The sequence below is a fragment of the Lissotriton helveticus genome, chromosome 1_1, assembly GCF_964261635.1.
Source record: "Lissotriton helveticus chromosome 1_1, aLisHel1.1, whole genome shotgun sequence".
NCBI classification, from domain to species: Eukaryota; Metazoa; Chordata; class Amphibia; order Caudata; family Salamandridae; genus Lissotriton; species Lissotriton helveticus.
This window is the reverse complement of record NC_136057.1, coordinates 827,032,749-827,058,355: the sequence shown is the minus strand read 5'-3', so window position 1 is coordinate 827,058,355 and position 25,607 is coordinate 827,032,749. Positions and strand designations below refer to the sequence as shown.

At 42.4% G+C, this 25,607-nt stretch overlaps 1 protein-coding gene across 1 annotated transcript in view; it reads left to right on the top strand.

Annotated features, from left to right (window-relative positions):
* Window positions 1-25,607, top strand: part of SOCS2 (suppressor of cytokine signaling 2) — a 316,203-nt gene that overhangs the window by 175,089 nt on the left and 115,507 nt on the right. The gene's annotated exons all lie outside the window — the stretch shown is intronic.

Below are 25,607 nucleotides of genomic sequence, written 5' to 3'. Positions count from 1 at the left end.
ATTGATTAACATAATTAATTATTACTTAATTAGCTTCCCTCCCTATACCCCTACAAACTTAACAGCCGACAAGTAACATTTAGCAAAAATAAATAAATATCAATCATATATTTAAATAAAATGTATGAAATAATTCCTAATTCATTATTACCTAATTAGCTTCCCACCCTATCCCCCTAAAAACCCAACAACCCACTATGACACTATAGATTACTATGAAAATTAAATTTAAAAAAATCATAAATCACTTAAAACAACAATGTATATTTAAAAACAATAACATTTATATAAACAATAGTAATATAAATTAAAATATAAACTAATGGAAAAATGTGAAAAGGCTAAAAATGTACAGGAATATGTAAATTGGCTAATGAATGGTTTCCCCTAGATTTCTTCCTTCTGTAGAATGGGTGGTGAATTGCAAGTGAAGAAAAATGCAAAATCATGCTGATAAAATTAATTGTGCAAATCACTGTAAAAGATATATGTAGCGGTTAAACCTCTTTACTCTCTCAAAGCAAATGTTTCACACTTAAGTCTTGTGTAACTTTCCAACATTTCTGCTTCAATTACAATTTCACATCTTAATGATGGAGTTGCTGGGAAGAAGTGGTGATTTTCCAACGTTTTTGTTATCAAAAGGGAGGATGCACTTTTTTGGTACTGTTCAGTTTGATGCTAATTACAGTGTTTTTATGTCAGACAAATAAGGGCCTTAGGATCATGCCCTTACAGTTTACATGCTTATCACATTAAAGCTAACATTGAAATTTAGAACAAAAACCTTGGTAATTTCTTTTACCAACACTTTTTAAATGTTTTAAACAGTTGACACTTTGCACTACTGAATATAAAAATATCAGCAATTCAAGTCTGATAGACAACACATAAAAGAGTTTAGCAGATTAGGTGAGATGCCCAGCACCCAATATTACAGCACCATCTTCACATAGCCACATCCTCAAGGGAAAACTTGGATGTGATGTGTTGTCTAAGCCAAAGCATTCATGCCATGGACCTCCAATTCCCCCATGTTTCTTTGGGCACCCTCTAGCTAGATTAACAGTCTTCTTCATCATTGCACAATGGCCCATTCTCCTCAGCCTTTACGATTTACTACAGCTTATATTGAACCTCCAAAGTTTTCCAAGTTAAGTGGTTTGGTGGCCCCTCTCAAATCACATGGAAAGGAAACACACCCCATTAAAGAGGTCTAACAGTTGTGATGTCAGCAAGTATGCCTGCTTCCAGACAAATCGCCCCTGCTGTGCACAGGTACCCAGTGTTCCCCTTATTGTATTAATTTGATTGCTTCAGGAACTTCTTATTTGATAATTAGCTTTTCAAGAAGCTAATACTCCTCTATTGATAGAGCCAGAGTCTGGAGAACCTGTGTTAGAACTGGGGGTCTCTAGTTGGCAGAGGTAGGTACCACTGTCCAAATAGGGACCCTTGCTTCTAGTCAGAGTAAGGAGGAAACCCTCTGAGATAACCCCTGCTCACCCCCTTGGTAGCTTGGCCCGAGCAGTCAAGGCTTATCAAAGGCAATGTGTAAAGTATTTGTATCAAAACTCACAGTAACACAGTGAAAACACCACATCTGACTCCACAACAGTTTAGAAAAATGAAGGTATTTAATCTAAACTACACAAGACCAAAACGACAAAAATCCAACATACACAGTTCAAGAATATGGTTGTAAAAGAGTTCTTAATGTTCTTAAGGTTAGCGATAAAGTTATCCACAGTTGCGTCACGTGTTAGCCACAGTACCTTTGTTAGCGATAAAAAGTTCCAAGCACAGAAGCTGTAGCGGTGAAAAACAAGTAATGCGTTGCTCCTGAGGCCCTGGGGAGGGGTCAGCGACAGCCCCGCTGCAGCAGCGGGCGTGTTGCGACGTATACGGTCTGTATGGGGAGGAAGGCCACTTGTATGGATTCCGGTAGGTAGGTTCTGTAGGAAGTTTTCTCCCTCAAAGGCACGATGCGATGATTCTCGGGTGTTGCGACGATCTCCGGGGCGACGATGCGCGGTCCAGCTGTGATCTTTCTCTCGAAGCTCCTCTATGCGATGGCTCTGCGACAATTCCCGCAGTGACGTGATGCGATGATTTGACCCAGCGATGACAGGCTCTGCGATGATGTTCGCAGTGGCATAAACCTTCCCGCTAACGAAGGGTGTGACGTCTTCAGGCAGCAGTGACAGGCACTGCGACGATCTCGGTCTTCGTAGCGGCGGGAATTTTCTTGCTCTGCCGGGATTGCGATACATTTTCTGTAGCAAAGTCTTTAAAAGCTTGATTTCCAGCTCCCCAACACAGGTACAACTTCCAGAGGCACCACACATGGGCCAAGCACTCCAGGAAGGACAGAGCTCTCTCAGCAGAGCTCAGGGAAGCTGGGGGTGAAGTCCTTTTGTTCCTGGGACTTCAAAAACAGGGAGCCAGCTCTTCTCAGGCCCTTGGAGATTCCTTCAAGCAAGGGGACACAGCACAAAGCAAAGTCCTTCCCCTCTCCTTGGCAGCAAAGCAACATCAGGGCAATCCAGCATCACACAGCAGGACAGTCTTCCTTCCTCAGTTTCAGCTTTCTCCTTGGCAGAGGTTCCTTCTTGATTCCACGATGATCTAATTTTCTGTTGTCAGGGGTCCTGTACTTATACCCCTAAAAGCCTTTGTTCCCCTTGTGCAGGAGGGCTCTGAGCCTGGTCTGAACCAGTTCTGGGTGTTCCTTGAGCACTTTGTTTTCCTTGCTTCTCCTTTCCTTTCAGAGTGAGGGGCAGGGTCGTCAGCCGCCCAGCAGGAGGTGGAGCCAGCATTGTGGATGGCAGGCACAGCCCTATTCAGGCCCAGGTGCTATCTCCTCCCACCACTCAAGTTGCAAATGAAGTCATTCAGCCTAGGGCCCACTCAGCCCGCCCTTGTCAGTCTCAAACCAGACAGTGAATTTACAAACAAGGCACACAGAAAAGTCAGAAAAGAGAACCGCAACTTTCTAAAAGTGCTATTCTCAAACACAGGAGTTAAAAACCACCTTTCCCAAAATATGTGTTCAGGGATACCAGACGTTTAGGTCCTATCTTGTTCCTATGGGAAGGGTTAGGCCTGGTCAGTACGGACACTGACCAGGAGGACATGGCAGTTCACTGACTGCACACAGGCACTGCGGTGGCAGGCCTGAGACACCATTTTAGGGCTACTCATGTGGGTGGCACAATCAGTGCTGCAGGCCCACTAGTACACAACAACAAGGGTTTGGCGCCAGTTATATGAACAACAAAACAGATGCCAGTACTGCTCAATGAATTAAGACCTATATAGAAATACGAGCAACACATCTCTCATTCCTATAGACCACTCTTTCAGTCCAGAATCTAATCATAAGAAATATTTTATTTTTTTGTTTCACCATTGGTTGAGCTTATTTTTTATTTTTCGCAAGGTGTATTTATTCTTACTCAGTCACATAAGTTTTTCAAAATACATAGGAGGGCAAGGAAGACTCCTAGCACTAAAATCTATAAGTGAATATTTACAAGTGCGTGATATAAAGGTGGAATACAAGAATGAAAATTATGAAAGTAATAGTCTACTCAGAGTCAACTTCATACAAGAACATTCAATCATACGTGAGTAAAGACGCTAAGAAAGGGGGAAGGGAAAAAAGAAGGTGCGCTGTGTGGGATTGGGGACCCTGCACTGACCTAGTTAATTCTGGCAGGTGGTGCCCACAACAATAAGATCAATAAGTATCTTTTTGTACAATCAACTAATAAGCCATCAGAAACATTTTAAACTTTCAATATTTACAAAACATTGGCTTAACAAAAGAGATTGGCTTAAAAAAGAGAAGGGTCAGACGTTTATGTCCTATCTTGTTCCTATGGGAAGATATGCTGGTAGCCACTGTAGCCAGCATCCCTCATGATAGCCTATGGAGCAAGATAGCCTTGCAGCAGTGCAACACGAAAATGGCTGTAATTCACTACCAGAGCATGTCACCTGCACAAGTACATGCTCTACCCTTCACATACACTGCACCCTGCCCCAGGGGGTACCTTGGACGTTCCATAGGGGTGACCAATGTGCACAGAAAGGGAAGGGTTAGGGCTGGTCAGTGGGGACACTGACCAGGAGGACATGGCAGTTCACTGACTGCACACAGGCACTGCGGTGGCAGGCCTGAGACACCATTTTAGGGCTACTCATGTGGGTGGCACAATCAGTGCTGCAGGCCCACTAGTAGCATTTGTCATCACCAGCCCTGGCACACCCAATGCACTTTACTAGGGACTTCTTGGTGATACAAATATGCCAATCAGGTATATCCAATCACAATAATAATTTACACAGAGAGCATATGCACTTTAGCACTAATCAGCAGTGGTAAAGTGCCCGGAGTCCTATTGCCAACAGCCACAGGTCATGAAAAATAAGGGAGGAAGAAGCAAAAAGTTTGGGGATAACCCTGCAAGAAGGGCCAGTTCCAAAAACCTGCATAAGGGCTGTTCAGATTCTAATGGAGGAACTGATCTTGCGGTGTAGAGGTGCTTGTAGTACCCTGCAAATATGTCTGTAATGTCTATGGAGGTCGGTATTTCCTAGCTACATATGTCTGTATTCTTAGTCACCACCCTGGAAGCTGTTTCCCGATGGGCCAGCCAGTAGAGTATCCTTCTTTCTTTGCACTCTATTGTATACATTCTCCTCTAACATGCTACCCAGGTAAGCCTGGCCACTTTCAGAGAAAGAGAGACAGTTGCCTTAGTGTTTGTGTGGTAATCTATTTGTCTCATTCTAGTCACATCTTTTACTGAGGTTAAGTATCCTTCTAAATCCATCATCTTCACCTGTAGCTTTTATCTCTTTACCTCCCTGCTTAGAGTCTTTCCCTTTTTTAGTAGAATTTAGACCTCCTGCTTATCACTGTCTTTCATATCTCTCACAATATAATGTACGAGTCTACTGTATCAATATTCAAAGCAAAGTACTGTTTTATTTCTCCCACCGATCGACCACTATGCATTCAATCAGCACATGCTTCTTTGGCATTTATCCCCATAATTTAAGTCTAATAATAGTGGTGAGTGATCTGAAATGCCTTTAGGCAGAATATGAATCTTGCTTAGCAAATTGTTGGCAGGAGCAAAAAGTAATCGATGCATGAGAAGGAGTGATCAGCACCAGAATGAAAGATGTAGGTCTTACAGAAGAGACCCAGTTTGCCAACCGGGGCTCCTCTGCTGGGGAGTGGATCCTGACTGGAGTACACTTAAAGGGATGTCAACTGTGGCATTAAAGTCACCTCCAATAATGGTGATGCTCAAGAGTGCAAAACTCAAAGAATTCCAGCAAATGCAAAGTGTCTTGGGTGAGTGAAGGTGGTGCATAGTCATTCACAGGAGACCATAATTTACCATCTACACTCCTATGAAAATACCTAGTTTATCAACTTGGATCGGCGTGACAGTGGTTGGGATTTATGTTGGGCGAATAGCCACACCCCTTGAACCTCTTGTCAAGTCTGCATGGAACAGGCTGTTATAGGCACCTTTACCCAAGTAGTCACATTTATCCTCCTTGAGATGTGTCTTGTGCAGAATCGGCACCACTGAACATTTTGTTTTAGCATATTGTAGGACAGCCCCATTTAAGACCATTACCAACTTGTCAGCTTAGGGTGGTCTTTGCTGGTGTGAGGACTCTGTGCACTTTACCAATGCTAATAAGACGAGGGTAAGTATCAAGGAAGAGGTCTCCAAGATGCAGGCGTTAGGGGTGATGGAGCCCTCCAACAGTCCCATTTCCAGCCTCATGGAGCTGTTACCCAAAGGTTCCCCACCGGGTGCCACTCTAGAACTTAGGTTCTGTGTGTACTACACGGGCCTCAATTCCATCACGAAGACTGATGCACACTGAGTGCTACCAAGTTCCTGAGTACCTTTGACCTTACATCAGGGTACTGGCAGATTGCTCTGACTGAAGGGGCAAAGAGAGGTTTGCATTCTCAACCTTAGAGGGCCACTTCCAGTTTAGGGTGGAAGGTAAGGATGCCCCTGCCCCCTTTCAGAGGTTGGTCAGCAGGGTCCTAGCTGGGAAGGAGTTATTCTCTACCGCCTGCCTATATGACATAGCTGTCTGCAGCTCCAGCTAGGAGGAGCACCTGTACCACCTCCACCTATAACAGAAGGGCCTAAATATCAGGGCCATCAAGTGCCAAAAAGGCCAGGGTTTTGTGCTGTATACGGGCCACATGGTGGGCAGGTGGAAAGTGCAGTCTCTCTAGGCCAAGATTAAAAGTATCCTTACCTGGAAACTCCCTAAAACACAGACTGAGGTGAGGGCCTTCCTGAGCCTCACAGAATACTATAGGAGGTTTGTTAAGGGTTATGGTACTATTGTTGCCCCTTGACAGAGATGACTTAATGGAAGTAGCCCAGACAGGTGATCTGGATAGAGGCCTGACAGAAAGCCTCTGATACCCTAAAGGAGGCCATGTGTATAGCACCTGCACTCAAGGCTCCTGACTTCCCCAATGAGTTCATAGTGCAGTCAGGCTTGTCAGAGCATGGCTTAGGGGCTTTCTTAACACAGTTAAATGAGGAGGACTTAGACCAACCAGTAGCCTTCATTAGTAGGATGTTACTTCCACTGGAACAGAGTTGGAGTACGATTGAAAGGGAAGCTTTTGCTGTGGTCTGGGCACTGAAGAAGCTGAGACACTACATGTTTGGGACTTACTTCTGGGTCCAGCCAGACCACAGGCCCCTCAGATGGCTCATCCAGCTGGGAGGTGAAAATCCCAATCTGTTGAGGGGGTCCTTCTCCCTACAGGGAAGTTCATTTTATGGTGGAACATTGTCTTGTGTCAGACCATGCCAATGCTGATGGTCTATTCATGTTCTTCTGCCTTAGTGATGAGTACTCCTAAGGGGATGAGACACATGTTAGATCTTAGAGTGATCATCCCCCAACCTTTTACCTTCCTCCTCAATTTTTGCTGATCTCGTTTTTGTTGGCCTTAGAACTCTATGCACTTTACCACTGCTAACCAGTGCTAAAGTGCATTTGCTCACTCCTCAAGACATGGTAATATTGATTTACCCCAATAGGCACATTTAATTTACTTATACGTCCCTAGTAAAGTGGCACTACATGTGCCCATGGCCTGTAAATTAAATGCTACTATTGGCTTGCAGCACTATATGTGACACCCACTTAAGTAGCACTTTTATCTGATATATGTAAATTAATGGGAAAAATAAAAACATAGAAAGCATATTTTGACGAAACAAAGGGCCCGATGTATCAATATTGGATTTTACGATTCCATAATAGCGAATTTTAATGATTCACTATTATAGAATCACAAAATGCAATGTATGTAGGTTTTGCAATAATAATTTATATTCCTACATATTTCTTTTTTGGGTTCCCAAATTGCGAGTAGCAACTAAGCAGTGGCTTCCCATTAATTCCTATGGCCCTAGAGGCCCATAGGAATGAATCGGCATTGCATGCGCAATTTGCGAGTACCCAATAGGTACTCGCAAATTGTACATGCAATTTCTAGGGTGCAAGGGTGTCAAAAGGGCACTCTGTTGCACCCCTGAAATATGCATGTTTGCATATGTGGCGCACATTCAAGCCCTAAGGGCATGTATGTATGCCGCATGGCACCTAGAAAAATGCTAAAAAGTGTATTTTTCTTGGAACTCGCAAATTACCACCAACTTGAAGTTGGTGGTAATTTGCGATTCATTAAAGCCAGGTCGTAATTTTTTTTAGCTTCCTGCATTGCATTTAAGGAATCGCAAATTGCAATTTCTAAAATGCATTCTCAAAATAGGTAATCGCAAAAATTGAGATTCCCTATTTTACGAATACCATTTGGGATGATACATCCCAAAAGGCTTTTTCCCACTCGCAAACGGGCCGATTCTGCGAATCGTCCCGTTTGCGAACGGGAAAACACTTGATAGATCTGGCCCAAAGTCATAGAAATCCTGATTTAAGGAAATACATTTATAATGAAATACAAAAAAATGGAAATTAGAGGAAACATTGAAATGGAAATACATTTAAATCAAAAATATAAGGGAGCATTTAAATGAAAATACAGTTTAATCGAAACTACCGTCCAAACAGCATTTAGTGTCCTCATTGATCTATTGAATTTTAAACATCGGTGGAACAGTTAATTTAATTTAAACTACATGTTTTTTCTGAGCTGATAAAGGAAATGCATGTGGAGAGTGTTTGTCTGTCAGGATCACAGTGCTGAAGGAGCACTAAGAACATCAAGAATGATCATTCTGCTGGAATCTCACCAAAACTGTTTGCTGCTGAAATTGGAATGTTTTCCCAGTGTATGTTCAATAATAACACGTGGAAAAAAGATTCCGTCTTTCTTTTTAAGTTTGAAAAGCTTTATTGAATAGATGTATACAACGTAAAACATCAGTACAATGGGAAAGAAAAATACAACAAGAAAATATGAGAAAAAATGATTGGAAACAATGCAAATGGAGAAATAAACCCCGAAAGGGGTAAAAAATATACCGATGAGAAATGCTTTTATAATTTTTCAATTTTGGGGGAAAAAAGAAAAAAGGAAGGGGGAAGGGGATGAGTAAAAGGGAAAGAGAAGGGAAGGAAGTGCAAAAGGGAAAACATCATCACATAGCAAAATCAGGCGAGAACAAGGAGAAAAAAGTAATATAAGGTGATCATGGGGAATGTCTAGACAAAAATTCGGTTAAAGGGGACCATAATAAATCACGTTTTATCAATAGAGGGATTGACGAAGCACATGCACGATCTAATCTATGATGGTGACAGAGTAGATTCCACCAAGCATTATAAACAACATTCGTAGTATCTTTCCAATTAGCAGTAATAATTTGAAGAGAAATAGCAATAGAAAGGTCGATGAATTTACGTGTATGATGCGGAACATCCCAGATTGGAGCTAATCCACCCAAGAAAACAGTAGCAATATCAAAAGGAACAACAGTGGACAAAACTTTGTTAAGTGTGGACCAAACATTGGACCACAGTAATCTAACTCTAGGGCAAAGAAAAAACATGTGAAACAAGTCACTAGTAGAACAAGAACTAGACCAGCACTTTTTGGAGTCAATTAGTTTGAATGTATACAGGCCATTGGGGGTGTAGTAGAGTCTGTTATAAAAAAAGTAAAAGGTCTGTGTGGTACTAGCAGAACGAGAAACAGAGTGAATTTTAGACCAAATGGAGTCCCAAGTGAGCGAGGAAAAGGTGTGACCGAGGTCTGACTCCCACATAAGTTCAAGCTTGGTTTTGGGCATGTCAGTGGGAAAGGGAGATAGTAACTCATAAATAGCCGAGGCTTTGAAAGGGATATGGAAGTTTGGTGGAGAGGTAAGAAGAGGGGGAGAAGAGGAGGAAGGGACATCCTGCAAAATAATAGAGGATAATGTAGGGAGAAGTGTGTGAAAGTGCGAGAAATATTTAGTGGAAATACCAAAGGAGTCCCGGAGTTCCTGAAAGGTTAGTAAAGAGCCATTAGAAAGAAGTTGCCTATAAGTAAAAATTTCTTTATCGATCCATTCCTTTCAGAAAAGTGCCCGATTGCGAAGTTTGAGAGATTTGTTGTACCAGAGTGGAGTGTCGAAATGAAGATCAGAGGACGAAGAGAAGGAGCGAAAAAGAGCAAGTGTTAGGGCTTTAGAGTGTTTAAAGATAGGAGAGACAAACTTTTGAGGCAGCTGGGTGAGGTTGGTAGCAGTAAGGAAAGAGAAGGGGAGAAGTTGAGCTAATTCCAAAGAGCTCCAAGCCGTTGTAGGTGGGGAGGATGAATCCAGAAGAAAGGGCCAAATCTGTTTGAGGGAAAAGGCAGAGTGAAAGCGTGAAATATTGGGGAAGTTAACACCGCCAAGATGTTTAGGTTGTTGGAGGCGAAGCAGAGAGACCCTAGCTTTACGCTTGTTCCATAGGAATTTAGTGAAGAGACCATTGATGGATTTGAAAAAGAAATGGGGGAGAGAGATAGGAAGCATAGAAAGACAAAAGTTGACTATAGGAAGGAGCATCATTTTGATAGTTGAAAGACGACCCCACCAGGAAAGGAAAAGGGGAGACCAACGTTCTATAAGAGAGGAGAGTTTTTTAAGGATGTCAGAATGGTTGATTTTAATAGTTTCTCTAATGGTGTTAGCGTATAAAACACCAAGACATTTAATATGACCAGGATTCCACTCGAAACCGGAGCCATGAAACATGTGGGGGAGACAATACTTGTTGAGAGGAAGGACCGCCGACTTGTCGATATTCAACTTATAACCGGAGACAGAAGAATAATCCCGTAATAAGGAAAAAAAAGCAGGAAGGGCAATGGCAGGGTTTAAAATATGAAGCAAAATGTCATCTGCATAAGCAGTGAATTTAATTTGCACGTCCTTATGAATAAAACCAGAATAGGAAGGAGATTGTCGAATTTTCTCAAGAAAAGGCTCCAATGCCAAAATAAAAAGAAGAGGGGATAGCGGACAACTTTGTCTGGTGCCTCTGTGAAGGGGAAAGTAAACAGATTGAGAACCATTAACCCAGATAGAAGTAGTGGGACCAGAATAAAGTAATTTTATATATTTGAGGATAGTGGGGCTAAAACCATGCGAACGGAGTGCACCAAACATAAAATCCCAATTAACACGGTCGAATGCTTTCTCAACATCTAGGGTAATAGCCGCTATTGGAGTATCCATTTTGGCAGAAAGGTGAATAATATTGAGACGGGTCCTCGAATTATTAGTGATAAACCTGCCTTTGACAAATCCGGATTGATAAATATTGACTAAATCGGGAATAATCGAGTTGATACGTAGAGCTAAGAGTTTTGCGTATATTTTACAATCGGTTTTGATAAGGGAAATGGGTCTATAATTTATGCACAGGGAAGGATCTTTATCTTTTTTGGGGAGAAGGACAAGCATTGCCTGTGTAAAGGAGCCTTTGGATTCACCGGTAGTAAGAAAATGATTAATTAATTGGAGCAAATAAGGAACCAAAACTGTTTTGAAGTGGAGAAAGAATCGTACTGTAAAGCCATCTGGACCAGGCATCTTATCTTTGGGGAGAAGAGAAAGAGCCGTAAGAATCTCATTTTCTGAGATTGGGGCATCGAGGGAAGAGAAGTCTACAAGAGCAGCAGAAGGTTTGGGGATAGAGTGAAAGAAGGAATCTATTTGTGCAGCAGAGGGATTGGACTCTGGCGTGTAGAGGGTAGAGTAGTATTGTACAAAACAATCAAGAATTTTGGCATCTGACGATTGGAGAGAGCCCTGCGGATCCTTGATCGTATCAATTTTAGATTTTTGTTTCTTGATTTTGAGGTAATTCGCCAGAGCCCTACCAGCCTTGTTGCGACCACCATAGATTTTGGCATTAAATTGGAGAAGCTGATTAGAAGCGGAATCCCAAGAGTGTTTATTAAATTGCATTTTCGCTTTAATAAGAGAAGACAGTGAGTCAGGAGAGCTGATGGTAAAATAAAGGTGTTCAAGCTCCTTAAAGCGTTTAAGAAAAGAGGATGCCTGAGCAAGCGCCTTCTTCTTTTTAGGTGACACAAAATCAATAATACAACCACGAGCAGCAGCCTTGAAGGCCTCCCAAATAAAGTTGAAATCAGAAGAGGTATTTAAGTTGTTAGTAAAGAAATCTTCCATAAAGTGTGTGAAATGATCAGTGAAGGTGGGAGTAAGTAAAAGTGAATTGTTAAAGCGCCATCGGTGGGTCTTGGGAATAGGGGAGGGGTTATCCATATCCAAAATAATAGGGGCATGGTCGGAGATGAGAATAGAGCCTATTTCAGAGTTGGTCATGAATTGGAAAGCATGATGGGAGATAAAGATATAATCAATTCGGGAATGGGAGGCATGCACAGGAGAAAAAAAGGAAATTTCCAGAGAGTCAGGGTGAGAAATTCTCCATGAATCTATTAAGCCTCTGGAGGAAATGGATCTGTGGAAGGATTTTTGCATTTTATTAGGAACATAACGTTCTTGGGATTTGCGATCTAGGAAAGGGTCCATCAGTTGATTACAATCCCCCCCTACAATGATATCGTCAGTACCATTGGAGGAGAGAAGGGAAGAAAAATCATTCCAAAAGGACGGGTCAATGCCATTGGGACCATAAACATTGCAAAGGGAAAGATGAACATCATTAACAGTACGATCCAGAAGCAACCACCTACCATTAGAATCAGCAGTTTCTTTGTGTGTTTGAACAGACAAGGATTTGTGAAATAAAATAACAACACCATTTTTACGATTGACAGCCGGGGAACAGAAAACGTTCCCAACCCATTGCCTGCGTAACATAGACAACTCTTGTGTAGAAAGATACGTCTCTTGCAAAAAGGCGATTTGACATTGTAAACGGGCAAGGTGAGACAAAATACGTTGTTTCTTAATAGGGTTGCGGAGACCCTTAACATTCCAAGAAATGAGACGAAAACCTTTCATAGGAAGAGAATAGAAAAGGAGTAGAGAATACGAATATAGCAGGTATGAAGAGAAAACAGGAGAGAAGATAAAAGAAGGTATCTAGTAACAAGCCTGGTGAAGTGAAAGAAGAAGAGAAGTAAACAGCAATGATTATGAAAGAGAGAGAGCGAAGAGAGACAATGCATTACCGCCACAACAAGTTGTAGAGGGAGAGACAAAGTGGAAAAGGGGAAAAGAGAAAAATAGCCAGAACCACAGTACAAAATGAGAGAAAGGATGAATATCAGGGGAAAGATGAATGAAGCAGAAAAGCATGAAAGAAGCCAAAAAATAAAAAAAAGGAAAAGAGAGGGTAGTGAGAAGGAAGGAAAGTGGGAGCCGAACGACAGTAGAAAGAAGGATGGCAAAAGAAACCAGAACGGTTCCAGCCATACAGAACAATTAACGAAAAAAAACAATGAAGTGAGAGCGGAAGCAACAAGAAAAGACGACCGCACAAGAGAGAAAAATGACGAAAACACGGTCCGAGGAGCAGGAAAAAAAGAGAGACGAGAGAAGTAAGGGGAAATAACAAATAGAACCTGGGACCGAGCACGACAATAAAAACAAATGAAGGAAACTTACCGAACAGTTATGCAAGGACAGCAGCGAACTGGGCTAACGGAAACGAACAACAGCACAATACGATGAAGGAGCAGACAACCAAAACACAGGGAGACAAACCTAGAAAACAGCAAAATCAAAAAATGAAATAATATGAAGTGAAACAACAAGCCATCACATTAATAAACAATAGACAAAGTACAGAGAAGGAAACATGACAAAGTTAAGAACTGCTTTGTTCCATGGAATCTTCTCTGTGGGAATGGATGAATCTGCGGGGATCAGCGGATCCTCGAAGCTAAAAGACCTTTCCTTGTATGTGACCTTGAAGAAACAGGGATGAATAAGTCCGTATCTGGCGTTCATGGAGTGAAGCGTGGGCCGCATATCCAGAAATTCCTTTCGACGCATTGCAGTCTGTTTGGAGACATCCTGAGAGAAAAAAAGTTTATGGCCTGACCAAAGTAATTGCTTGTGTTGTTTGGCTGAATGTAAAATAGTCATAAGGTCAGAATAAAGAAGAAAATAAGCAATGATGCCTCTAGGCTTTGATGGAGAAGAGGAGTTTTTAGGGCCAAGACGGTGCGCCCTTTGAATATTGACATCCACATGTTTAGGCAACCCAACTATTGGTAGGACTTGTGTCTTCAAAAATAGGATGATGTCGGATCCTTCCGAATTCTCCGGAACACCATAAATGCGCAGGTTATTGCACCTATTTCGATTTTCCAAGTCCTCGGTCGTTTTCTTAAGTACTTGTCAGGATGGATAGCCTCCTTGGCGAGGCTATCCATCCTGACAGCAACATCCTGAGCATCGCTGATTTTTTGTTCTACTTCGGTGACCCTTTTATCAAGATTGGACCACTTATCGTCCAACCTCTGCAGGGTAGCAGTAGTATCGGCAATAAAAGGACGGATTAGACGAAGTTCCTCCATGAGGTCCTCCAGGGTGACTGGAGACGGAGATTTAGAAGGAGATGGAGGGTCCTTCTTGAGAGGTTTGCCCATAGGTGTTGGATCCTTGCGTGAGGAAGAAGCTGCGTTAGAGGCTTTAGCGCTGTGCACCTGCTCCATGTTGGCGGAGTTGGGAAAACCCGCGTGAGGCAAAGGACAAGGCGGCTTAACGTGAGGTGAGGGCTGATAATTTCCAAGGGGAACTGCAAAAAGCGGAGACAGAAAAACCCCAAGAAGGAACAATACGCATCTGTGGCAGAGAATAGCGCAAAAATGAAGTAATGGAGGTCCCCGGAGAAACCAAAAGCAGACAGTTCACCAAGTAGGCCAAGCACTGAGGTAAAGATGAGAGGCAGGAAACAGACGACAAAAAAGAATGCAGGAAAGCCTCAGAGTGCCTCAAAAAAATGTCAAATGCCTCTTAGTTCCAATATAATAGGATATAACACAGTCATGAGGCCATATTCTGCATATAGAAGTAGTAGAAGGTTGTTTGAAAAAAACAAAGAAAAAAGAAAAAACAAAATGGCGGCCGTATCCAAGGTAGCAACATTTATGCAAAATTCGACCCCAAAAATTGCATGGTCGCGTTCAGAAACATACCCATGTGCTGGGGGGCAGTTCCGACATTCAAATCAGCCGTTTCCACCCAGAAACGCCGTCTGGAAGCGGGTCCTCCGTAATTGAAGCGCCGCCGAAATCGCGGAGCTCAGGGGGGAGCGGCCATGTTGTCTGCCGCATCGCGCGCCCCCCCGATTCCGTCTTTCTTTGTTTGCTGAGATCAGCTTATTTTGGGATTTTTGCTGGTTTAGCACGGAAACCTGAGAAAAAAAGTCTGAGAATTTCCACTTTCCACATGGAGAACAAAAGGAAATGATGGCTGTTTTAGATAACACCGGTCTTGTGGTGCTGCTCCCTCTGCTGCCTTTGAGTTAGAATGACAGTTGATCTGACTAAAGCTCAAAATTCTAAACTGCTGCCTCACATGCACAAGTTGAAAATAGTTTGAAACATGATAAATTAGCCTTTTTCGGGAAAAAGATATTCCTCCAGAAGGTTTAGAGAAAACATCCAAACCAATGGAAAAAGAATAATTCCATAAAAAAAATTCCATTACATTGTTACTATGGCAATGTAGTAGGAGGAAAACGTTTTTCATTAATTCGCCCACAACTCCTCAAACATGTCCTGCTATTACAGCCTGTGTGTTTGTGCAGTTTTAAACTACTATTTCAATCTGGCAAAATAAACCTTGTGCCAATCCCAAACCTTCCTTTTTAATACCTATTAGTCACTCCTAGGGTAGGCCCTGGACAGTCTAAAGAGCAGGGTGCAATGTATTCAAAAGGTAGGACATGTACTTTTAAGATTTACATGTCCTAGTAGTGAACAATTGTCAAGTTTGTTTTTCACTACTGCAAGGCATACCTGTCCTCTAGGATAACATTGGAGTTACATTTTATGAGTGTAATTTACAAATGTGAACAGGTATTCAGTTCATATTTGGTGTCTCTAGAATCCTAATTTAAAATTGTAACTTATGGTGAAGCGTATTTTTAATTATATTTTTGAAAATGCCACTTTTAAAAAGTTGGCATTTTCCTGCCTCAGTATTTTTTTTCCCCGGAGTTTTATATAGCGCAAACTTGACCTGGTATCGGGTATGAGAGCGCTTTACATAGCACCAGTTAATTTACATGAGGACACGTTGATTTTTGATAGGCACATTTAGTGCCTGTAGTCTATGTCTGGTAACATGACTGGATGTAGCTGACAGTTGGGCTTTGTGTATTCCTCCTAGACAGCCATTCATAATAGGGAGCTTAGGTGGGCCTGGATGGGCCACCACTGGGTCATAGGAGGGAGAAGCTGGGCGCAGCCACACTTTCACCTGAATAGGCTGTCCTGCCTTCACACAAAGGGCTGCATACCTCCAGTAGTTAACCAAGACAGAGAAGGCAGGATGCCTGAGGACTTGAAAGGGAAACCTCTAGAAGCTCACCTCCCTCTTTAAAGGCACAACTGGGTATAAATACTGGACCTCAGAAACCACCACTTAAGTACACTTTTGGATCAGTGGATACTCTGCCAGGAACAACTACTCTCAAATACAACACAACCAGGCCTCGCATCGCAGCCTCACCACATCTCAGAACCAACGCATTACTTCATCTGTGCGAAACATCTCTGATGGGGATCAACACAACTCTCTGTAAACCAAGATTGAAGAGACTTTGTTCAGCAGGCCTAGCTGAGTCCCTGTAACAGCCCATGCTCCAGTGCAGTTTGCCTGAACTTGTGATTTTGTCTCAGTCCGGTGTGATCAGATCCCCAGTTGGCGCTTCATGCCTTTTGGTGCTCTTATCACTAAAATGTTTAAAATGTAATATCTCTGGCTCTACTGATTGGATGTTTGTCATTTTGGTCTTATTGTATTTATGAAACACTAATCTATTTATCTAACTCTGTTGTTTGCTCCTTTTGTGGTTTGTTGACACTGTGTTATAGTTTGGAGTGTTGCACAAATACTTTACACATTGCCTCCGAGTTAAGCCTTACTACTCAGTGCCAAGCTACCCGAGGGTTGAGCACAAGTTAATTCGGGATTTGCTTGTGACTTCTCCCTGAGAAGAATTGTGGTTGCTGCTTGAGAAGGGTTTCACTCACCTCAAACAGTAACCCAATTTCTTACACTTTCTGCAACATAATTTAGATTGAACGATGTTCCATGGTTACCTTGTCATGAATTTCATCTCTTTCTGGTGCAAGTATAGAATTGTGCATTTCAAAGTTAACCTTTATCCCTGAGTTATTACTCAATAAAACGTAAATGATTAATTATATCCTCAGTTGAATTTATTCTTCCCCATGTACCCGGCAAAAATGAAACCACAAGAATCGTTTTGGCTTCAGTTGATGATGTCATCTTCTACTTGGAAGAAAGGTAATTTTTAAATGAAATGAAATAAAATAAAATAAAGATTTGTAGAGCGATCTACTGCCCGGTGTCTTGGTGCTTAGATTCAGAAAGGAAGAGTCTACAAAGTGGGAAAGAAAGGGCAAGGAAAACCTAAACGTGGGAACGACAGCGATAACCAAGATAGTAGGCCGATTTGTTAAACAGCCAAGGTTTAAAGGCTCTACACAAAGCTAGCAGGTTGGATTCCTTCTTTAGCGCTTGGAGATGAGAATTCCAGAGCCTAGCCATACCAGCTACGAAACGTCTGCCGACCCATGTGGCTCTTCTGACCGTTGGAATTATACGTTTAGCTGAGGAGGCAGATCGTAGAGATCTATTAGGTACATATCTTTGAAAGTACTGCCTCAGACATTCTAGACTGTCATTGTGCAGTGCCTTAAATGCATACATAGGGATTTAAACTCGACCCGTATTTTTACTGGAAGCCAACGGAGTGGTGGGGGGGGGACATAGGAAACCAATTGGTACTTAGAAATCACCAGGAAAAGACGAGCTGCTGTATTTTGGATAATCTGCAGCTTGTATAGAAATATTTTCTGAACGCTAACAAATAGCGCACTACAGTAATCTATTTTAGCAAAAATGAGAGAAGTGATGACCAACCAGTAGCCTTTTACGTAGGTGCAAGGGGATGAATGGAAACATTTTCCGTGGATCTCGAACATAAACAAGCAGGATGAAGAAATGGAGTTCACCTGCCCTTCAAATGATAGCCTATTATCAAAGTAAACTCTAGTAAAGGCTAGAAAATCAGTGCTACTAGACCATCCACTCCCCACTACCTAATAATTCTTTTTGGACTAAGACACTCACAATGCTTTCAATTTTTTTTTTAAATTCCAAAATCGTTCTCAAATCGTAGCAAGGTTCCATAATTAAACCCATCTACAAAGAACCTCCTGAAAATCTGTTCCTGGAATATCAATGGCCTGGGAGATAAGACCTGGGATTCGGAACTGCAATCTTATCTGCAGAAATTTGACATCATTTCGCTCCAAGAAACAGGGAGAGGAGCACAAACTGCACTACATGGTTTTAACTTGCTCTATCTACCGGCATCAAGAAGCGGCAAATTTGGCCACAATAAGGGAGGCCTAGCGACATACAGCTCCATAAGTAGCATTTATTCAGCAGAATCATTGCCATGCAACCTAGTTCCGCCCAATGCAATGCAAGTAATTCGAATTACCTTACTGGGAAGACAAACAAAGAGTATATAATACTCGTACACCTTTATCTGCACCCACGAGATAAAATCAGAGGGAGTCAAAAATTGAAGGAAGAACTGGTGAAAATAATAACAGAAGAGAAAGCAAACAGCTGGATAATCAAAGGGGAATTTAATCTAAAAATGCTCAGCAAAAGAGCTGATGACATCCATTCAGAAGAGGATCCATTTGCTTGGGAGGAAACTCCTCAAGATAACAACACAAATGGAAGACCTACAAAAACTTCGAAAAAGCTACTGGCGTTTTTAGAGCAACTGGGCTCTTGTGCACTAAACTGTAGATTTCCAGGAGATCGCCGCCAGACAGCAACATTTAACAACCCAGTAGCAAGGTCTACAATTGACTACACTTTCTGCTTTCGCTGTATGTTCTCAAATGTAAAAGACTATCGCATTGGGAGCGCAGATTTCAGCGATCACTTACCCCAGGAAATCACGATAGAAGAGCCATCAACATGCAAATTGCCCCCAGCAAACACACTCTGTTCAGAATTTACCAATAATGAGAAAAGAGTAAAATGCAGAGCCAACGATCCTGAAGGCCTCCTTTCCTTTGCGAAACAACTCCTGGAAGAAGCAGAAGCAGCCAACTCTGATATAATAGGAGGCTGGGAGGCATTTACAAAAGCCCTACGGAACAGCTACAGAGACACAAAGGGACGCTTTCGAAATAGGAGAACAACGTCCCCCCAAAACCAACGGTCAGGCGACAACCTATGGAATACCACCAAACTAAAAAGCTAAAAGCATTGATAAATTACACACTATGGAGGCTGATGATAGACTCCACGGCATTGCAAGAACTGAGGCAGCTAAAAGCCACCCACAAAAAATTAATTTGGCAAAATAAAAAGGAAGCCGAAGAATCCCTTTGGGATACACTCCTGTACAACATTGAAAACAACAATAGCGCACAATTTTGGAAGAAGATTAATGCTCTGTCTAACCCGCAAGGCCAGTGCATTAACTCCAACGTTACAGAAGAGGCTTGGATAACTTATCTTGAATTATACTTCAATAAAGAACAGACTCCCCAAATTGGCTTAACTAACCTTGCGCCTACCCTAGAAACTCAATCACCCCAGTTAAACTCCAATGAGGAACTGGGACAGGACCTCATAATCACGAACACACAAGTTCGTAAAAGAATCTTGAAAGGCAGACGTGAGGGAGCTCCTGGCCCAAATCAGATCCCGCCCATATTATTTAAACAAAATCCCGAATTTTGGGCTTCAGTTCTAAAACCGATTTTTGACACATTTCTGTAAATGTCAACTATACCATCATCTTGGAGGGGCTCGATAATTTCTCCCATCTACAAAAAAGGCAATAGGAGTGACCCAAAGAGCTACCGGTTGGTAGCTCTTTTGGACAATGAAGATAAATATTATGCTGGTGTACTCCGTCAAGAATTAACAACATGGACCACAGTAATCAAAGCAACACTTTACAACCAAACCGGTTTCTGTAGAGACATGGGCACTGCCACTAACATCTCCGCCCTATCACTAATGATAGATGCTGCACTTGTAATTAAACAGCCCCTTTACATGTGCTTCATCGATTACAGCTAGGCGTTTGATCATATAAATAGAAATATTCTGAGCAAAAACTAAAAAGGCTAGGAATTCCACCATTGATTCTAAAACAACTAATTATTTTGCACAGTAACACCTGGGGACAAGTAAAGTTGGGGGCAGGAGACCATCTAACAAAAAAGGATTAAAACAAGGCTGTGTGCTTGCCCCTATACTTTTTAATCTCTTCATGGCCGAGCTTTCAGTCCAACTCAATGGAAGCAACTAGCATGCCCCGAAGCTAGGAGGCCGTCAGCTATCCAATCTCCTATATGCAGATGACTTGGTACTCATCAGCCGGACACCTATAGGAATACAATGCTTGCTTGACATCACATCTCAATACTCGGAGACCAACAGACTAAGTATCAATCAAGAAAAAATAAAAGTCATGCGTGTAAATTACCGGAAAACAAAAACAAAGTACAACTGGCACCTGGCAAAAGTCAAGTTGGAAGTCGTACAAGACTACAAATACCTGGGGGTTATAATCGACAACAAAGGCAACTACAAAGCACAATATGAAGCAATAAAAAAGAGGGGACTAACGACAGGGGTGGCATTAAGAAATCTGAAAAATATGACCGCTGGACCAAGTTTTCTCCCTCTGACCAGGGTGATACAGGCTAAACTAATTCCATCAATCACCTATGGAAGTGAAGCTATGAGAGGGATAGACGCGGAAACATTGAACGGCACCATTGCAATAGCCCTGAGAATAATATATGGGTTGTCTGGATACACATATCCGGCACAAATGAGACTTGAATTTGGGATGCAAAGACAAGAGCTGGCCCGTAAAGGAGCTTTCGTTAAAACCTGGTACAAAATAAAAAAAAGGCAGTCAGAAACGTTAAATTCCTACTTGTGGAGGGAAGTAGAAGCCTCAGAAACCTGCCCAGCTAGACACTTCTTGGATACTGCACTGGACCAACTGGGGTTACGCAACTCTGGGCATCGTCAGGGTCCATGGCAAGCTTCAAAAAAATCGTAAACAACAATGTCAAAAGTGAATCTATCATACAAGACAAAGCGGTCTTGACAGAAGGCACACACGGTTGGCTCACTGTAGAGCTCTACAGTACAGTGACTCCTCAAGCATACCCCCCATCTAACTTCTCCAAAACCACCAAAGAAAAGTTTCTGTAACTTCGGTTAGGCTTATTGCCATCCGCATATCACCTGCCGCCATGGTTACGCCCTCCGAAGCCGGCAATTTGTCTTCCCTGTGGGGTAGTAGAGGAGGACATAGTCCACATCATAACCATATGCCAGGAACTGATGCAGGAGCGCCGGTAACTACTTAGAACTATTTTTAACAAGAAACAAATGCAGTCGTGTAGACAAGCGGTGCTCGCAAGCTTCTGTTTTGAAGATATTCAACAAAGCTGCTGCCTGGTAAAAAATTGTAACTGCTGCTGATCTCAGACTAAAACGGATATTGTCAGATCATCAGAGAAGTAGCACTGGAACCGGGATGGAGCCGGCCCGCTAATCCATCGTGTAATAGCCTTAACAGCGCTTTGCACATCAAACACTAAGCATTTTTGCACATCCAAGCCACAAGGAAAAGCATCAACACGCTAACCTCAGCCATTCTTATACTAAGCAACAAAAGTTGATGCTGCACAATGCACTTTGAACTTGTACCCAATCGCCCGCCCTCATTTTGTAGCCAAGACTCTGATCAGGGGGGTAATTCTACCTCAGGAGTTGCTGCTAAATTTCCGCAAACAAAAAAATGAAGAAACTGGACTATGGGTCACCAAGGCCGGGGGAGTGGATCTCTTCTGTAATTTTAAGTGTGTTCTTAACTGTGGCTATCAGACTTTTAAATTGATGTGTTACTGTTTTATAGGAGACGGACATCTTTTTTAACGGTTTTAATTAACTGTACAATAAACACATTACTTACTTACCATCTACAAAGAAGATGTTAGATACTAAGGCAAAGCTTTTTGTCAAATGCATTCTACAGGACCTTGAAAAATGTGCTGAAGAACAAGGTCGAATACCAGTTATACAAACTAGTTTTCGTCTAGGCATTGGCACTGTCCTTAACATTTTAACATTTTGCATCCTCACATCTAAGGCCATAACAATGAAATGACTACAGTATACTTCCTTAATTGACTTTAGAGTCACATTCAACAAAGTTTCACATGGAAACTGCTCTGCGAAAATTGAGTAAATGAAATATGACCAGGACTTTGCTAAATGCAGTTCATCCCATTACTCAATACATGGGTACATATACATATCAGTAGCAAGTGTACAATCTCTAAAACAAAATTGGTTGGTTTATATAAGGCCATTAACAATCTAGCAGAAGATCCTCCAAGACATGCCAACTTAAAAGTGCCAATTCTGAAGTATGCAGATGACACCGTTCTTATAAGCAAAACTCCAATAGGACTCCAAAGACTATTGGACTGTTTGAGTTCTTTTTGCAAGAACAACATGTTGGCAATTAATTTAGGTAAAACAAAAACAATTATTATTGGCAGGAGAACAGTAAAAAATTGGACATGGTAGTTACATAAGGAAAAGAGCGAAACTGTGCAAGTATAAAATACTATTTTTCACCATCGCAGAACCTTTTAGAATCATACGAACGCCTTAGAATCAAAGGGCAATTAATTAGGCCAGGCCTTCAAGGCACTGCTATTGAAAGTTCATTGTCCATCATTTTACCCAGAACTGAAGGTCATGAAAAGTAGAATTCAGCCAACCTGAGCACATGGCTTAGCTGTTCTGGCTGAGTCTTCGACTACCAGGATAAATAAACTCATTAAAAACTATATTCCAGAGTATTCTGTCATCCATTAAAAGCCTCCCAACAAACAATTCAGCTTGAATTCGCTTTAATTGACCAAAAAAAGGAAATTTTATCTTGTTATATAAAACTTACACACAAAACCACCACCAGCCACAAATTCCATGGGTCATTTTATATGGCAGGATATTAACCATAATATGCCTGACTGAATCTTCTAAATAAGTTTTTTAAAACACTCCAGTTAGAAGTTGCAGTGGCCCACGAGGGACGGGGGCCCTGTTTGGGGCCCCCCAATATCCCTATCTGACAACCTATACATGGTGGTGTTCCTGCTATGACCAGGCTGTCAGAAAGGGATATTCAAATCCCATGGCGGTGCCTGGCTCGCACCACCGCCATTAAGAGCTGCGACTCAGACCACTGCCACATCGGGATCTGAGATTTGGCAGAGGCAGCAGTGTGGACTCCGACCGTATACGGTCCGACCACCAGCATCATAATACAATGGTCGGCCCTATGTTTTAAAGTTAATATAGTATATAATAGTTCAAATTCAATAAACCTATTTTTTGTGAGTATTGTGATCTTCTATTTTTTTGTAAATATTTTTGACTTTACATACAAAATAAATATAGTTGGAATTTGTGTTGTCAATATTGTTTAGGTGAGATTTTTTTCGCTGATATTTTGTGTATTTTTATTTTTTAACTTTATTTTTTAACTTTATTTTTTCCGGTTTCAGCATATAGGAACAAAATGAGCAGTACATTGCAAAATATACAATCATCAGCAGCAAGAGAATTGGGTATCCTCCGACACAGAGAAGGCGTGACCCTCATGGAAGAGGTCGTCCACAGTGTAAATGTGGAACTTGTCCAGGGTGCGTTTAACCAGTGCCTCCCCCGTTATCAGGAACAGAGAGGGGTTAGGTAAGGGTAGTGCCGGTGAATACAACTGGGTGAGGCCCAGTAGTCTACACAATCTGTCCCATGCCCAACAAGTGGTCGAAACCGTTTGAATAACATGGGGTTCAAGAGGAAAACCGGTGGTCAAAATAGTGGAAAGGTGTCGAGGGAACACCAGATCGGCTTCTGGCAACAAATATGTGATGCCGGCGTCCGGATGGAACCAGGCATGTGCGTAACAACATTGTGCCGTCAGGAAATATAAATAAAAATCCGGGACCCCAAAGCCCCTCTGGCATACGGCAGCGTTAAAGCCTGCCAACTAACCCGGGGAGTCTTATCCCCCCAGACAAGGCACAATAACAAAGAACGCAGCTGCGAAAAAAAAGGTTTTGCTGAGCGGGACGGGAATATTATTAAAAAGATACAAGAATCGAGGGAGGACAACCATTTTAATTATGGCAACTCTCCCCGCCATAGATAATGGAAGACATAGCCACCTCACTATCTGGGACTCAAGCAAACTGATCGCCCTGCCATAGTTCTAATCATGTTAGTGGTATCAAGGTGGATATGGACACCAAGGTATTTTTACCGAGTCTAGACACCATTCAAGGGGAAAAGAGCAGTTCCAGGCAGTCGTGCAGGGCGTGAGTGGAAAGATAACTGATTTGTGCCAATTGATGTTAAGGCTGTAAATTTGACCGAAGCAAGTTATTTCTGAAATAAGGGGTTCGAGATTAAGTTGGGGCATCCTAACATATAGAATCGTGTCATCCGCTTAGAGCGAGATTATAAGGGGGCCAGTGCGAAACTGTAGTCCACGATGTAAGTGTTTCTCTTGGAAATGGCGAACCAGGGGATCCATCACCAAAATAAAAAGCAGTAGGGACAGGGGGCAGCCCTGCCGCGTGCCTCGGGACAAGAATAAAGGGGCAGAAATGGTGCCGTTAAGATGCAGTCTAGCAGTGGGTTTAGTGTACAGTAAAGCCACTGTGTAGACAAGCATTTAGGCATACCCATACATCTCATGATGGACAGGAAAAAGGGCCACTCAAGGGAATCAAATGCCTTTTCCGCATCGTCGAGGAGGACGGCGGCAGCAGGAGTGGCAGGGTCGATCCTGTGTAAAACAGTAAACAGGGTCCTCAGATTGAAGGAAGTAGACCGATGTGACACAAAGCCCGACTGCGCTGGGGAGATGATAAATTCCATCAATAGGGACAGACGAATCGCAATAACCTTGGCAAGTATTTTATAATCGAGGTTCAGTAAAGACAAAGGCCTGTAAAAACTGCACAGTTTAGGGTCCCTGCCGGGCTTAGGAAGAAGAATAATGACCGCTTCTCTAAATGTAGGAGGAAGGAGACCCACCTCCAGCGCCTCGGCATAGACCTCTAACAGCCTCGGGACCAAGACATCTTTGTAAGCTTTATAAAACTCGGCGGAAAAGCCGTCAAGGCCGGGAGCAGAAGAGCCTCGCAATGCATCGATAGCCTCTACTATGCTGTCCTGCGTAATGGGGACAGCTAAAAAATCCTGCATGTGCCTTTCTAGGTAGACCATAGCAATCTCTGCCAGGTAGTCACCCTGATCTCGCAGGTCCCCCGAGAGCTTGGATGTATAGAGCGTTTTATAGTAGGAAAGAAAGGAATCGCAAATTTCTGGAGTAGAGTGCAGCAAATCGTCATGGGGCCAATAATTTCCGTGATATAAGACGAATCCCGAGGGGGGGGAGGGTCTGAGCCAACAACCTACCAGGCCGCTCGCCCTCACAATCAGCAGATTGTTTATTTAGGAACAGCAACTCCCGGTCCGACCCCTCTCTAAACTCAGGCATTAGTGACAGACGCCGAGCCTCACCCGCACTGGACGAGGTGACCACTAACTCCTGATCCAAAGCGGCAATGTCATTTTCAACACGGGACAATGTGGAACAAAATTTCTTAGCACTCCTGCATGCTTAGCAATGCAAACACCCCTAATATAGTCCTTGAATCCCTCCCAGAGAGCCGCCCAAGTGTCCACCGACCCAGTATTAAGTTCAAAATAATCTTCAATAGATTGCCGGACCTCCTCATTAAAAACCGG